Source organism: Schistocerca cancellata, chromosome 5, assembly GCF_023864275.1.
Source record: "Schistocerca cancellata isolate TAMUIC-IGC-003103 chromosome 5, iqSchCanc2.1, whole genome shotgun sequence".
Classification (NCBI taxonomy): domain Eukaryota; kingdom Metazoa; phylum Arthropoda; class Insecta; order Orthoptera; family Acrididae; genus Schistocerca; species Schistocerca cancellata.
The window spans coordinates 49,880,916-49,893,904 of NC_064630.1; the positions used below are offsets into that span (position 1 = coordinate 49,880,916).

Genomic DNA, 12,989 nt, shown 5'->3' on the forward strand with positions numbered 1-12,989 from the left:
GGAGAACAGGGTGTGGATTCTCTCTCTCTCTTCTCAGCGATCACAAGCCCTGTAGACCACGCGCTGCATCAACGATCTGCTTACACTGCCTTCTATCTCCCGCAGCCTCTCTCCACCCTGCTGAAATTCCTAATGCTGCCATGTCTTTCTCTGTGTCATCTTTCCACCTTGTACGAGGTCGGCCCAACGGTCTTGTTGCCTGGAGAGTTCCTTCAAATGCTTTCTTGGTGATTCTGTTGTTTTCCATTCTGGCCACATGTCCAGCCCATTGCAGTCTCCTACTTTTTAATTTCTGGATAATAGTGGGTTGCTTCATTAACTGATAAATTTCATTGTTCTTTCGAATTCTCCATACGCCATTCTCCAACACAGGTTCCCAGATTTTTCTCATTACTTTTCTTTCAAACCCATTCAGTTTTTCTCTTTCATTCTTTGTAAGCGTCCAGCTTTCTGAACCGTACAGTACTATGGGGCAGATAGTGGTGTTGTATATCTTCATTTTTGTGCTGATTGACAAAGCTTTACTTTTGAGTGGGTTGATTAGTGAGTACAGACATCTTGACCCTGAGGCTATTCTTTCATTTATATCCACTGTTATGATATTTTTACTGTTGAAACGTGATCCAAGGTATTTAAACTGGAGAACTTTTCTGAATTTATAATGTTGGTCAATTTCAAAGTAAGGATTTGTGATTATTACTCGAACTATTTCCATATATTCGGTTTTCTCTCGGTTAATCAAAAGCCCGATTTTGCTGGCACTCTGCCTGAGAGATCTGTACATGTCTTTCAGTTCTTCTTCAGTTTCACTCAGTAACACTATATCATCTGCATAAGGCAGGAGTTTTACTTCTCTGTGTTCGAATCGGAGACCATTGTATAGATGTAAATTACTTTCCCGAACCACTTTCTCTAATGCAAGGTTGAAGAGGACACATGAAAGAGCGTCTCCCTGTCGTAAGCCTGTTTTAATTGGAAAGGTGGGGGATATGGATCCTCTGAACTTCACTCCTGCCTGGGAGCCATCCATGCACAGTTATATCATCCTAATGATTCCACTGGGTATACTAAATTCTCGTAAGGTGTTGTAGAGGCTACTTCTGTGGATGCTGTCGTAGGCTCGCTGGAAGTCAATGAAGAGACAGTGGATGTTTTTGTTAAATTCCCAGTATTTCTCAAAGATCTGTCATATAGTAAACAAATTATCAGTTGTGGAGCGGTTTGTTCGAAATCCAGCCTGGTAATCTTGAATAATGTTTTCCGCGTAAGGTTTAAGTTTTTCCAGAATGGTCATTGACAGGATTTTGTATGTTATGTTCAGCAAACGGGTTCCTCTGTAATTTCCACATTCCATTCTGTTTCTTTCTTGTGTACGGGACAAATTATTGCAGTTTTCCAATCTTCAAGGAGCGGTTCAGTTTTCCAGATCATTGTGATAAGGTTATAAATTTCTTTGTGTAGTTTGCTTCCGCCCTCTTTTAACATCTCTGCTGAAATCTGGTCCTCGCCTGCTGTCTTATTGTTTTTGAGCTTTTGAATGGAGTGGATCACTTCCTGTCCTGTGATTCTACATTCGTCATTATTAATGCTGTCACTCTCAGACATTGCGTAATTGAAGGTTATGTGCGGATCAGTGCATTTTAACATTTCTGAGAAATGCTCTTTCCATCTTTCCATCTAGGATACCTTCCAGATGCGTTAGCATATTTTGATGTTTATCTTTTATGTATAGGTTTTCACTTTGATAACCTCTCTTACTTTCCTTTGTATACTGAAACAACTTCTTTGAGTTACCATTCCTGCCTTCCACTTCTATAGATTCTAGGACTCCAGTTAGATATTTCCTTTTCTCTGTTCGCAGAACTCTTACTGTTTCTCTTCTAATCGCATTGGACGTCTCCCTTCTGTCCTCACTCTCCTTATTATGCAGCCATAGCATCCTGGCTGCTTTCCTCCTTTCTACTGCTCTCTGACACTTTTCGTTGAACCATTTCTGTTTCTTCGTTTTCTTTTTCTTACCCAGCGTTTTTTCTGCTGCATCTGTTGCTACACTCTTTTTCTTTCCCAAGTCTTCTCGACACTATTTTCCTCCTCAGCTTCTTGCAATGCTATAAATCGGTTATTTATTTCAATCACATAGGCTTCTTTAACACACAGTTCCTTCAGTCGTTCAACGTCTAAATTAGGTTTTGGTGTGGCTTTTGGTTGTTGATTCCAAATCATCTTGATTTTCATCTTTCCTACCACTAGGAATGTGGATTAGGTGTGGATTACAAAAGCTAAAAGATATATGTTTATAAGAACTGCAATAAATATATTTGTCCTGCACATTCTGTTAATGTGTGACGAGATTGTATCGACTAAATATCCCACAAAATATGTGTATTACTCTGATAGCAGCTCATTTTTATGTAAATGTTTTTGACCAAAATACAAAATTCGTCTTTTAAATAGCTAAATTAAAGTGACTGATAATGATACAACTTCATTTACTACCACTTCCTTCTATAATATATATAATAATGCAAATTAGGATCGATGAAAACTGAAATGGTCTGTGAGACCAGATGCGTGTCGAGAATCCAGGCACGTCCACCACCGGCTTAATGAAAGACCATTTATAACATGGTAGTCAACAATGACGACGTCACACAGCAGTGTGTATATAATCTATCTCCGTGAAATGTTATATTACCGTGCACCTAGCCTTTAGTGATAGGACCTTTAAGGGAGACTACTTAGCCAACTATTATGCTCGTTTCACACTGGGACACTTGTGACGGCCACCGGTGACGGTCACCGGTGACTGTGGCGAACACTCCTGGGCCACTGGTGTCCCACACTGCAGCTGTTGCCAACTGATTAGTTGGTGAAATGGACTCGAGCGAGGAGGAACTGTTGTTAGTACTTGTAATGAGGAGGACGAGGAGGAGGAGAATGAAGACAAAACGTTCATTACACATACATCCACTGCTACGTGATCGGCTGGAGAAAGGATTGTATTACACCCTTTATGACGATCTGAGACAATCTCAGAAGAAGTTTTTTCAGTATTTTCGAATGTCAAAAACTTCATTTGATGAACTACTAGAAAATGTGAAAGAAGCAATCACAGGAAAAGACACTATACTAAGGAAGGCTATCCCACCAGAGGAAAAAGTTGCTCTTACATTAAGGTAGGTACTGTAGTATTATTTTATTTTATTGAAAGCACATTTTACAGATTTTAACTGGTATTAATATACATTACAAAATACTGTAAAACTTTCACTGATAGTTTTAAGTTCATTGTTTCTCTGCCCGTGCTGTTGAAAAGTATATTAAGGACTCGTCACTGTACTCGGAGGCCGCTGGCGAGCACACAGCTGGCAACTGATCGGACAACCTCGACTGTCCTCCAGTGTAGCCTTGAACTGTTCCATGATATGCACGGTCGTGATGCTGATCCCCCGTAGTAATTTGGTACCGGCGCAAATCCTATTTGGGACGAAGAGGAAGCAGAAGCGCTGTAATATTGTTGGGCATTAATAATGACATTCATCAAATCTGATTTCACTTTCAATCTTGCATGACTGGGTAATTTTTTTTAATTCAGGTACTAAAGACTGCATAAACAAGCTATCGGCTTGCTGTGATGAATTGTCTTTTCTGGCGTACTTTTCCTTCAAAATGTTATATAGGATATCTTCTTCTTGAAGATTCTCTTTTCACGTGGCCTTTTTTGCCGACGCTCAGCAGTTTCTTCACGTGCCCCCTGCTCTAAATTTTCTCCTTCATCAAACTCATTTCTGTCTTCATCATCATCATTGTCAATACTAGAAGTAGTGTTCTTACAGTCAGTTGTTAGGAATCGCAGCTGATCGAAGTAGATATACCTCTTCCTACCAGTTGCTGCAGAACCACTCTTTTCTGTTTTTTGCCTTAATAACTCTCGGTATAACTGGCACTTAAGCTCTTCCATTTACTTTGAAGGATTGTCCCTGCAACAAACAAAAACCACCATAGTATTGTAATATCTAATATATAAAAATGAATGTTTGTTTGGTTTTGTTCGTATTTTATGCGCAGCCGTACCGTTCATCCGATTGCGATGAAACTTTGTCACTTGCGCGAAAGTTATAGGCATAGTACAATTATTAACATTTATTAAAATTATAGTTGCCGGGTGTTTCAGCTGGTTATCTATAATGTCTACACGTGAGTGCGTGTGTATGCTTGTGTGTAACCTGCATAATTTTGTAGTTTTGCTCCATATGCTTTATCTTTTTTTTTACAGGTACTTGGGGGCCGGATCATCCATGATGGACTTACATTTTCAGTACAGAATTGGAGTATCAACTATCTCATATATTATACGAGACGTTTGCTCTGCCATATGGCGTAAAATGAAGTCAAAATGTTTTCCCGACCTCTCGAAAGATCTATGGCTTGCCTCAGCTGAAGGATTCCATAAGAGGGCCAACTTTCCTCATTGTGTGGGTGCAGTGGACGGGAAGCACATCAGAACTGTAAAACCAACTTCCAGTGGTTCACTCTACTATAATTATAAGAACTATTTTTCCATTCTGTTGTTAGCTGTTTGTGATTCGACGTACAAATTCTTATTTATAGACGTTGGAGCATATGGGAAATCGTCCGACTCAACTGTGTTTCGTAATACAGTGTTAAATAATAAACTACCAGATGGTACGCTAGATTTACCTGCACCAAAACAACTGTCATTATCAAATGGTTCAAATGGCTCTTAGCACTATGGGACTTAACTTCTGAGGTCATCAGTCCCTTAGAACTTAGAACTACTTAAACCTAACTAACCTAAGGACATCACACACATCCATGCCCGAGGCAGGATTCGAACCTGCGACCGTAACGGTCGCGCGGTTCCAGACTGTAGCGCCTAGAACCGCTCGGCCACACCGGCCGGCCTGTCATTATCGTTTGAAAGACCTATGCCATTCATGTTAGTAGGAGATGAAGGTTTCGGATTATCAAATTCATTTTGCGCCCTTATGGTGGAAAGTATTTAGACATTAAAAAACGTGTGTTCAACTATAGACTGTGCAGAGCTAGAAGGTACATAGAGTGTACTTTTGGAATTCTTGCAATCAAGTGGCACATTTTCTATCGAGCACTGGATGTTAAATTAGATTTGGCAGAGTCTATTGTGCGTGATCGTGATGGAATACAGTTTGAGGATACGTTAACTATTCAGTGATTGCAGGACATGTCACCTTGCTTGGTCCGTGGAGGAAATATTGCGAACGGTATCAGAGAAGATTTCGCAAACTACTTCATCAGCCCTGAAGGCGAAGTGCCATGGCAGCTGCGAAAAATCTAAGTGCTAGAAATGTTATGTGAACATTAATGTCGTTAGGCCTAAATGTTCATTGGAATTGTATTTGAAATGTGCAATGTTCAATTATTACCATGTTAACTGTAACAAACCATACTGTTGAGTTCACCGAACTGATTAAAACTTGCAATTAAAATTATAATTGCAATGCACTTTTTTGTATTACAGTTGTGTGTACCTAATTGAACAGAACCCAAGTACGAGCACTGTTCTCATTCAGGTGTCAAAAACTTGTAAGTCAATAGTATTATGGTAAATAAATAAAATACATTATTATAGTAACAACATGTGCGTAAATTATTGTTGTTTTGAATAATATTTTAACTGTATTTTTCGGACCATAAGGCGGAGCGCCTTATTAGACTACGAAAATACGTACCCTTAATTTTGTTATGAAAATGTTGAAATAAAACTATTTATTGTATTTTACTTTCATTTGGGGTGAGTACATGGTTTCTGCGCTCATCCATTTTGTCCATTCCTCTCGCATTGAGACTGCATAACAGTACACTTGCTATTGGTAATGCAAAAGAAATGGGGTGAGGGATAGCATTCTCCTTGTAGGTTATTAACCTCCTAGCCTCGTACAGGGGTAGAAAATATATTTCGCTATTCTTGCGGTCCAAAAAATACGGTATTAAAGTGAAAAAAGAATATAGAACTTACCAATTTTGTTTCTTTCATCTACGCTCTTTTCATCGAAATCAGGCACAAACTTCGTAATAATTTCTTGCCACGCTTTCATTTTCATGACTTTGTTACGGTAGTCATCGCTTTTCATATCCCAAATAACGGGACGACTTTCCACTTCACTTATAAAATCTTCTGTGTTGATGAACTCTAAACTCATCGCTGCACTGTGTGGAGAACCACTGGGCTCAGCAACGGCTGCCTGTCTGTTGGCAACTCTGCAATGCTGTGTCTGTGATCGGTGTCCCAGTGTGAACGCTCCAATACAAGCTAATGCACGTCCGGCGGTGACCGCAGCGAACACAGTGTCGGTGTCCGTCACATGTGGCGAGGGTGAGTCACTGCTGGGTCACCGTCACTCGGTGACTCAGTGCAGTGTCCCGGTGTGAATGCTCCAATTCAAACGAAGGTATCTCTATCAGTGACCGTCACAAGTGTCCCAGTGTGAAACGAGCCTTATCACGACCGACATAGAAAATAAGCTGTGGACCCAGTTGTTCTTGACTTGTCTGTAATTAATGGCCACCGTCTTGATAATTACGCATGATCAAGATTTGTTACAGAAGATGTTGTATAGCTGGAGAAGGCCGAAATGCACGCGTTAAACTCAAGCAGTCTGACGTGAGGTCTGAAACAGGATACGTAATGAATGCTATAAAGAAAAGTACGTAGCTTCTGGAATACTTAACTTTAATCCACATTTGTAGAACATTGCTCGTGATGATACAGAAGTATTATAGCAATTGAATACGGCGCCTTGCTAGGTCGTAGCAACTGTAGCTGAAGGCTATGTTAACTATCGTCTCGGCAAATGAGAGCGTAATTCTCAGTGAACCATGGCTAGCAACGTCGGCTGTACAACTGGGGCGAGTGATAGTACGTCTCTTTAGACCTGCCTTGTGGTGGCGCTCGGTCTGCAATTACTGACAGGGGCGACACGCGGGTCCGTCGTATACTAGCGGACCGCGGCCGATTTAAAAGCTACCACCTAGCAAGTGTGGTGTCTGGCGGTGACACCACACTGTTAATGTGTGACGAGATTGTATCGACTAAATATCCCACAAAATATGTGTATTACTCTGATAGCAGCTCATTTTTATGTAAATGTTTTTGACCAAAATACAAAATTCGTCTTTTAAATAGCTAAATTAAAGTGACTGATAATGATACAACTTCATTTACTACCACTTCCTTCTATAATATATATAATAATGTAAATTAGAAGCGATGAAAACTGAAAGGGTCTGTGAGACCAGATGCGTGTACTGACGTCGAGAATCCAGGCACCTGCACCACCGGCTTAATAAAAGACCATTTATAACACGGTAGTCAACAATGACTACGTCACACAGCAGTGTATATGTAATCTATCTCCGTGAAATATTAGTTATATTACCGTGCATCTAGCCTTTAGTGACAGGACCTTTAAGGGAGACTACTTAGCCTACTATTATCGCGACCGACATAGAAAATAAGCTGTGGACCCAGTTGTTCTTGACTTGTCTGTAATTAAAGGCCACAGTCTTCATAATTACGCATGATCAAGATTTGTTACAGAAGACATTAATAACAGAAGACGTACATAAATTAATTGGTTCCCAACACAGTAGAGTGAAATCCCGCTCAGATCTGACACCACAAGAAGTATATTAGAAACTGGAAATAACAATTTAAGAAGTATCAGTCTTAATTAAAGATCCTATACTTCACTCCAAATTATTAAACCGCTAGATAGTTGCAGGTTACCTTTGGTTGACTGTTTTTGGGGAAGGAGACCAGACAGCGAGGTCATCGGTCTCATCGCATTAGGGAAGGACGGGGAAGGAAGTCGGCCGTGCACTTTGAAAAGAACCATCCCGGCATTTGCCTGGAGCGATTTAGGGAAATCACGGAAAACCCAAATCAGGATGGCCGGACGCGGGATTGAACCGTCGTCCTCCAGAATGCGAGTCCAGTGTCTAACCACTGCGCCACCTCGCTCGGTGCAGGTTACCTTTCTAACGGATTCCAGGAACAAGAAAAATTTGATTTTTTTCTTAATTGTTTACCGAATTTAAAATACTGTCATAATCTTATCATTAAGACGTATAATGTTACGTTTAAATTTTAATTAAAGAACTTTGTCTTGAGAAAGGTAACCGACGGCCCACAATTACACGGGCTGTGTCCATCCAGTATTTGAGATTGAGAGCACTTTGCGACTTACAATAAACTTTGCAACTAATTTCAATCCCTTACGAAACTTTTACTCGCTGATACTTCCCACAAATTATGAAAGGGAAGAAGCTTCGCGCTAAATACATTTTCGCAGTACTGTACATGCAGTCTGTTGCATCCGGCGTGAGTTTTACCTTACTACTTCTTTACTACTAACCCTAGTCTGAATAAACTTAGCAGACAATATCTACATACATCACTGAATGTACCTACAAAATTATATCATTGTACGATACATAATCCAGGAGATATGACGTAAAATAGGAGACGCGTGGAAAACGTTTGCATGAAACAGAGCGCAAATTATCGAGTCTACCGTTATGTTAATCCGGTCTTTCATAATAAGAGCACTTCGCGACTTCCAACGAATGTTCCTAAACTTTTTCCTCGTTTAGGTGCTTAAAGTCAAATACTTAACACTTTACTTTAGATGTAATCAGACGTTTGAAGCTATTTTATAGACGGCAGTTCGATGATTTAGATAATCACGGCTTTACTGGTTTCATACGGTTTCCGTTCTTGGTGATGAGTATACGGAATTGTTGCAGTTAACATCTTTAGAAAACATGTCAGTAAGTGATTTCACTTTTAATTCGAACAATATTTCACCTAACGTTACTTCCCTGCGTGCCTCCCGCTTTCGCGGCAGCATGAACTACAGATTAACGTACCTGCGCTGCCAGAGGCGGGCGTGGTCCGTCTGTCTCCCCTCACACCCCACCCCATCTTACCACTCAGCACGCGCGCACACCCCGTGGGGCCAACTTCCTCCGCTCACCACAATCCCTCTAGAAATATGCCATCCAACACTTAACATACTGTACGCCATGCTTGGGTATAATACTACCTCTTTGGACATGGTAGCATGGTTTTTCCTACATTTATCTACGGGATTCAGAAATTGCTACTTGCGTACTTGCCGTTCACATATTACTTACATGTATCCCACAACTTAATAAGTTCTATATTGTTACTGTAAACTATTTCCTTTCTCATGAGCTCTCGAAGTCCTTCGTGCAGCACAGTCTTATATCGGTCCTAGCAGTTATAATACAAAAAATAAACGTTCAGCGCCTATTAAATGATAATTCTTAATTCCTAGTTTCTAACTGGGAATCGGTTGCTACTCCACACATCTAAAAACTGACTTGTAACAATTTTATTTTGTCATTTGAAAAACGACAGCGCAAGTTATTGCCTTTTAGTAAATACTGCAAATTAGAGCACATTCGCTCGTCAGCCTCCGTGGCGCAATCGGCTAGCGCGTTCGGCTGTTAACCGAAAGGTTGGTGGTTCGAGCCCACCCGGGGGCGCAAATTTTATTTACTGTAAAACGGTACCTCGACTCGCTCCACACTTCGATAGCAACTATCCGTAAGCCAGTCTGTAGCCTAACGTCAAATCAGTACGGTACGCAGCTTACGAGTAGCTAGCTTAGCGCGTGCCGCTTCGCTAGCGTAGATTGTGTGGTCTACGCATTTTTTTTTGTTTTTCTTTAATCGAATTTTCATGTTAAAAATTGCACCACCTTCTAAACTTTGTACGCTAATTAAGGTCATAGAAGAAAGATATTTTCCGAATGTTGTTCTGATCACAAAGCGATTTTGGTAGCTAGAGTCAGAGGTCTTTATTGATCCTGTCTTTTGAGTTCTTGTGGTGATGTTGCCACAGAAACTTTCATCCCCCAACCCATATTTCTTTATATGTCAAATATAAACTTCCACAGGTTTAGCTCTGAAAAGTTTTATAAAACGCAATATTATCATAAAGATTTTAACCCCTATTTCACCCCCTTAGGCTTTTAGTTTCCAAAAAGCACATAAATTTTTATTTATAACCGAGAAGCCACATACAAATTTTCATATATTTAGCTTTAAAACGCTTTCATAATGAAATATTTTCACAGAAATTTTCATCCCCCATTTCACCCACTTAGCGGCTGAATTTTCAAAAACACTGTATTCTTATATTTCTAACCAACATGTGAGATACCAGTTTTCATAGATGTAGCTTTAGTAGCTTTGGTAATCATTTATTTTCGAAGACTCATTAATCCTATACTACACTCCCTTAGGGGTGGAATTTCGAACGGACCCTTACTGTAGACGCCTACGGTATAAAATCAATGTTCTCTCCAAATTTCACATTTCTATCCTTAACGGTAGAATTTCCAAAAACACTGAAACACTTAATTTTGTATTTCTAACTGAGAAGTCAAATTCATATTTTCTTACAGTAAACTTCAAAATTGCTTTCTGGAAGAAATATTTCCACGAAACCTTTCATCCCCTATTTCATCCCCTTAGTGCTAGAATTTCTCCAAAACAATGAAAGACGAATTTTTCCATTTCCAGCTGAGAAGTGAAATACCAGTTTTCATTTATGTAGCTTTAAAAATGCTTTAGTGTTTCTTTAACAATGACTTGTTTTCAAAAAAAACTTTCACCCACTGTTTCGCCCCCATATGAGTTAAATTTACAAAACTGCTGAAACACGTATTTCTTTATTTCTGTCTGAGAAACCAAGTACCAATTTTCTTAGTTCTAGCTTCAAAATTACATTAACAGAGTCATATTTTCAAAAAACATTAATCTACTATTTCACCCCCTTCGGAGTTGAATTTCGAGAAATCCCTTCTTAAACGATGCCTACGGTGTAAGATGAACACTCTCTCCGAATTTCAAGTTCCTGTCCTTAGCGCTTTGGACTGGGCTACATAAAGTGTCCTGAAGAAAAGAGAGAGAGAGAGAGAGAGAGAGAGAGAGATTAGCAGGTGGTGTATGTCATATCACAGAGTGAACTGGAAACAGTACACGGCCTGTTAGCTCATAAAATACTTCAGTCGTTCGCCAGTACAGTACACCGTAGGCATTCAGAAGAGCTTCCAGTTTCAACTTCCTTAATTTTAACTGGGTAATTTAATCATTTTACTGCGGCTTGAAGCTCCTCTTTTCTTCCGTGTTTGCGATTTAAAAACTGGATGGATTTGGAAATCAGCCTTATGCAAACATAATTAGTTTATTTTTTATATTTTTTAGCCAGACATGTTTCGACACCAATATGTCATCTTCTGCGGGTCATATTTTTATTACTGTAAAGTATAATATCACATTTGTAATAATTTAGCTGTTGTAGTCCTAAGAATTTTAATTTTGAGAGACGTTCAGGTAGTTTCCCTTATCTTCATTGCGTTTCCACATGAAAACTCTGCCACCACACAGAAGACTGTTTTATCATCTTCAGAAGATAACAAGTAGTCGCTAAATGGGGATCGGCATCTCAGATGGATATGACAATGCTGTAAGTGTATTTACATTAAGCGATTTAAGAAACGGGTTTGCATTGGGTAGGGTGACGGCTCAGATAGGCGTCTGTCCATTCTGATTTAGATTTTCCTTGATTTCCCTAAATCGTTCCAGCCAAATACTGGGATGCCTCCTTTGAAAGCGCACGACCGATATCCTTCCCCACCCTTAACAAAGAATTCGTGCTTGTGCTCCGTCTCTAATGACCTGATCTAATCTTTCATTCTTCCGTCCTTCCTTCCTATCACTTACGAAAACTAAAATCAAGGTAGTCTACAGTGTGTTTCAACATTGATCCTCACGAAGGTGGATGTCTTCCGAATCGTATGAAGGTTGCGGAAAAAGTTGCTAACTAGCATAAGAGGTGGTGACTTTCAGAATCTGCCACGTGACAGTTTCTACCATATTGACTTATGAATGCCAACCGGTTATCAGTATCAAATACTGCCACGTGCTGAAAAGTAATCTTGCAAGTCAACGACTTCCGTAAAATAAGGCTTCATATATTGCGGTGAGTGTCAAATCCTGCGTGGTGAATAAAATTATTCCATTTTTAGGGTTCCGCATCTTAATCGGTAAAAACGGAACCTTTAGGACCACCTTGTCGTCTGTCTGTCCGGCTGTCCAACTGTTAAAAACCCTTTCTCCCAGGAACGGGTAGACGTATCAAGGTGATGGTTGAAATGGCTCTGAGCGGTATGGGACTTAACATCTGAGGTCATCAGCCCCCTAGACTTAGAACTAGTTAAACCTAACTAACCTAAGGACATCACACACGTCCACGCCCGAGGCAGTATTTGAACTTGCGACCGTAGCAGCAGCTCGGTTCCGGACTGAAGCGCCTAGAACCGCTCGGTCACAGCGGCCGGCTATCAAGGTGAAATTGTCATACGCTTTGGTCTAAGGCTCCTTGGCGCGGTTAAAGCTTTTAAGTCAATGCAATCAAAAGATACGGCCCTTATGTCACATATTTTAATACTCGCGACCTCACTCGTCAAAACCTACCAGGTGTAGAATCATGAAACTGGAACTTCCCTATACACGGTGCTAGCCGTCAGTGTAGGGCCCGTGGGACAGCTTCTGCAGCGCCATCTGCTTCATGTAACGGCTGACGACGAATGTCGACTCACAGTAACCCAAGTTCGAAATATCGGTGTCTATTTCAAACAGTAAACATGTCGAGTTATGTGCCTACGAATTACGATTTACGGGCAGCATTGGTTTTCTGTTGTCATTTGAAGAAAACTGCTGCAGAATCGCATCGAATGCTTGTCGAAGCTTTCGGCAAACATGCTCTTTGGAAAAAAACAGTGTTTCGATTGGCTCAAAAATTTCAAAAATGGTGATTTTGACGTGAGAAACGATGAGGGCGGGAAACCACGGAAAAAGTTCGAAAGCTACGAATTGCAGGCCTTATTGGATGA

The 12,989-nt window shown here is 40.3% G+C and overlaps 1 non-coding gene across 1 annotated transcript; it reads left to right on the forward strand.

The window, feature by feature from the left end:
* The first annotated feature begins 9,499 nt into the window (after nucleotides 1-9,499).
* Nucleotides 9,500-9,573, forward strand: Trnan-guu (transfer RNA asparagine (anticodon GUU)). Its single transcript has one exon. It is a non-coding gene; the product is annotated as a tRNA-Asn (tRNA).
* The last annotated feature ends 3,416 nt before the right edge of the window (nucleotides 9,574-12,989 follow it).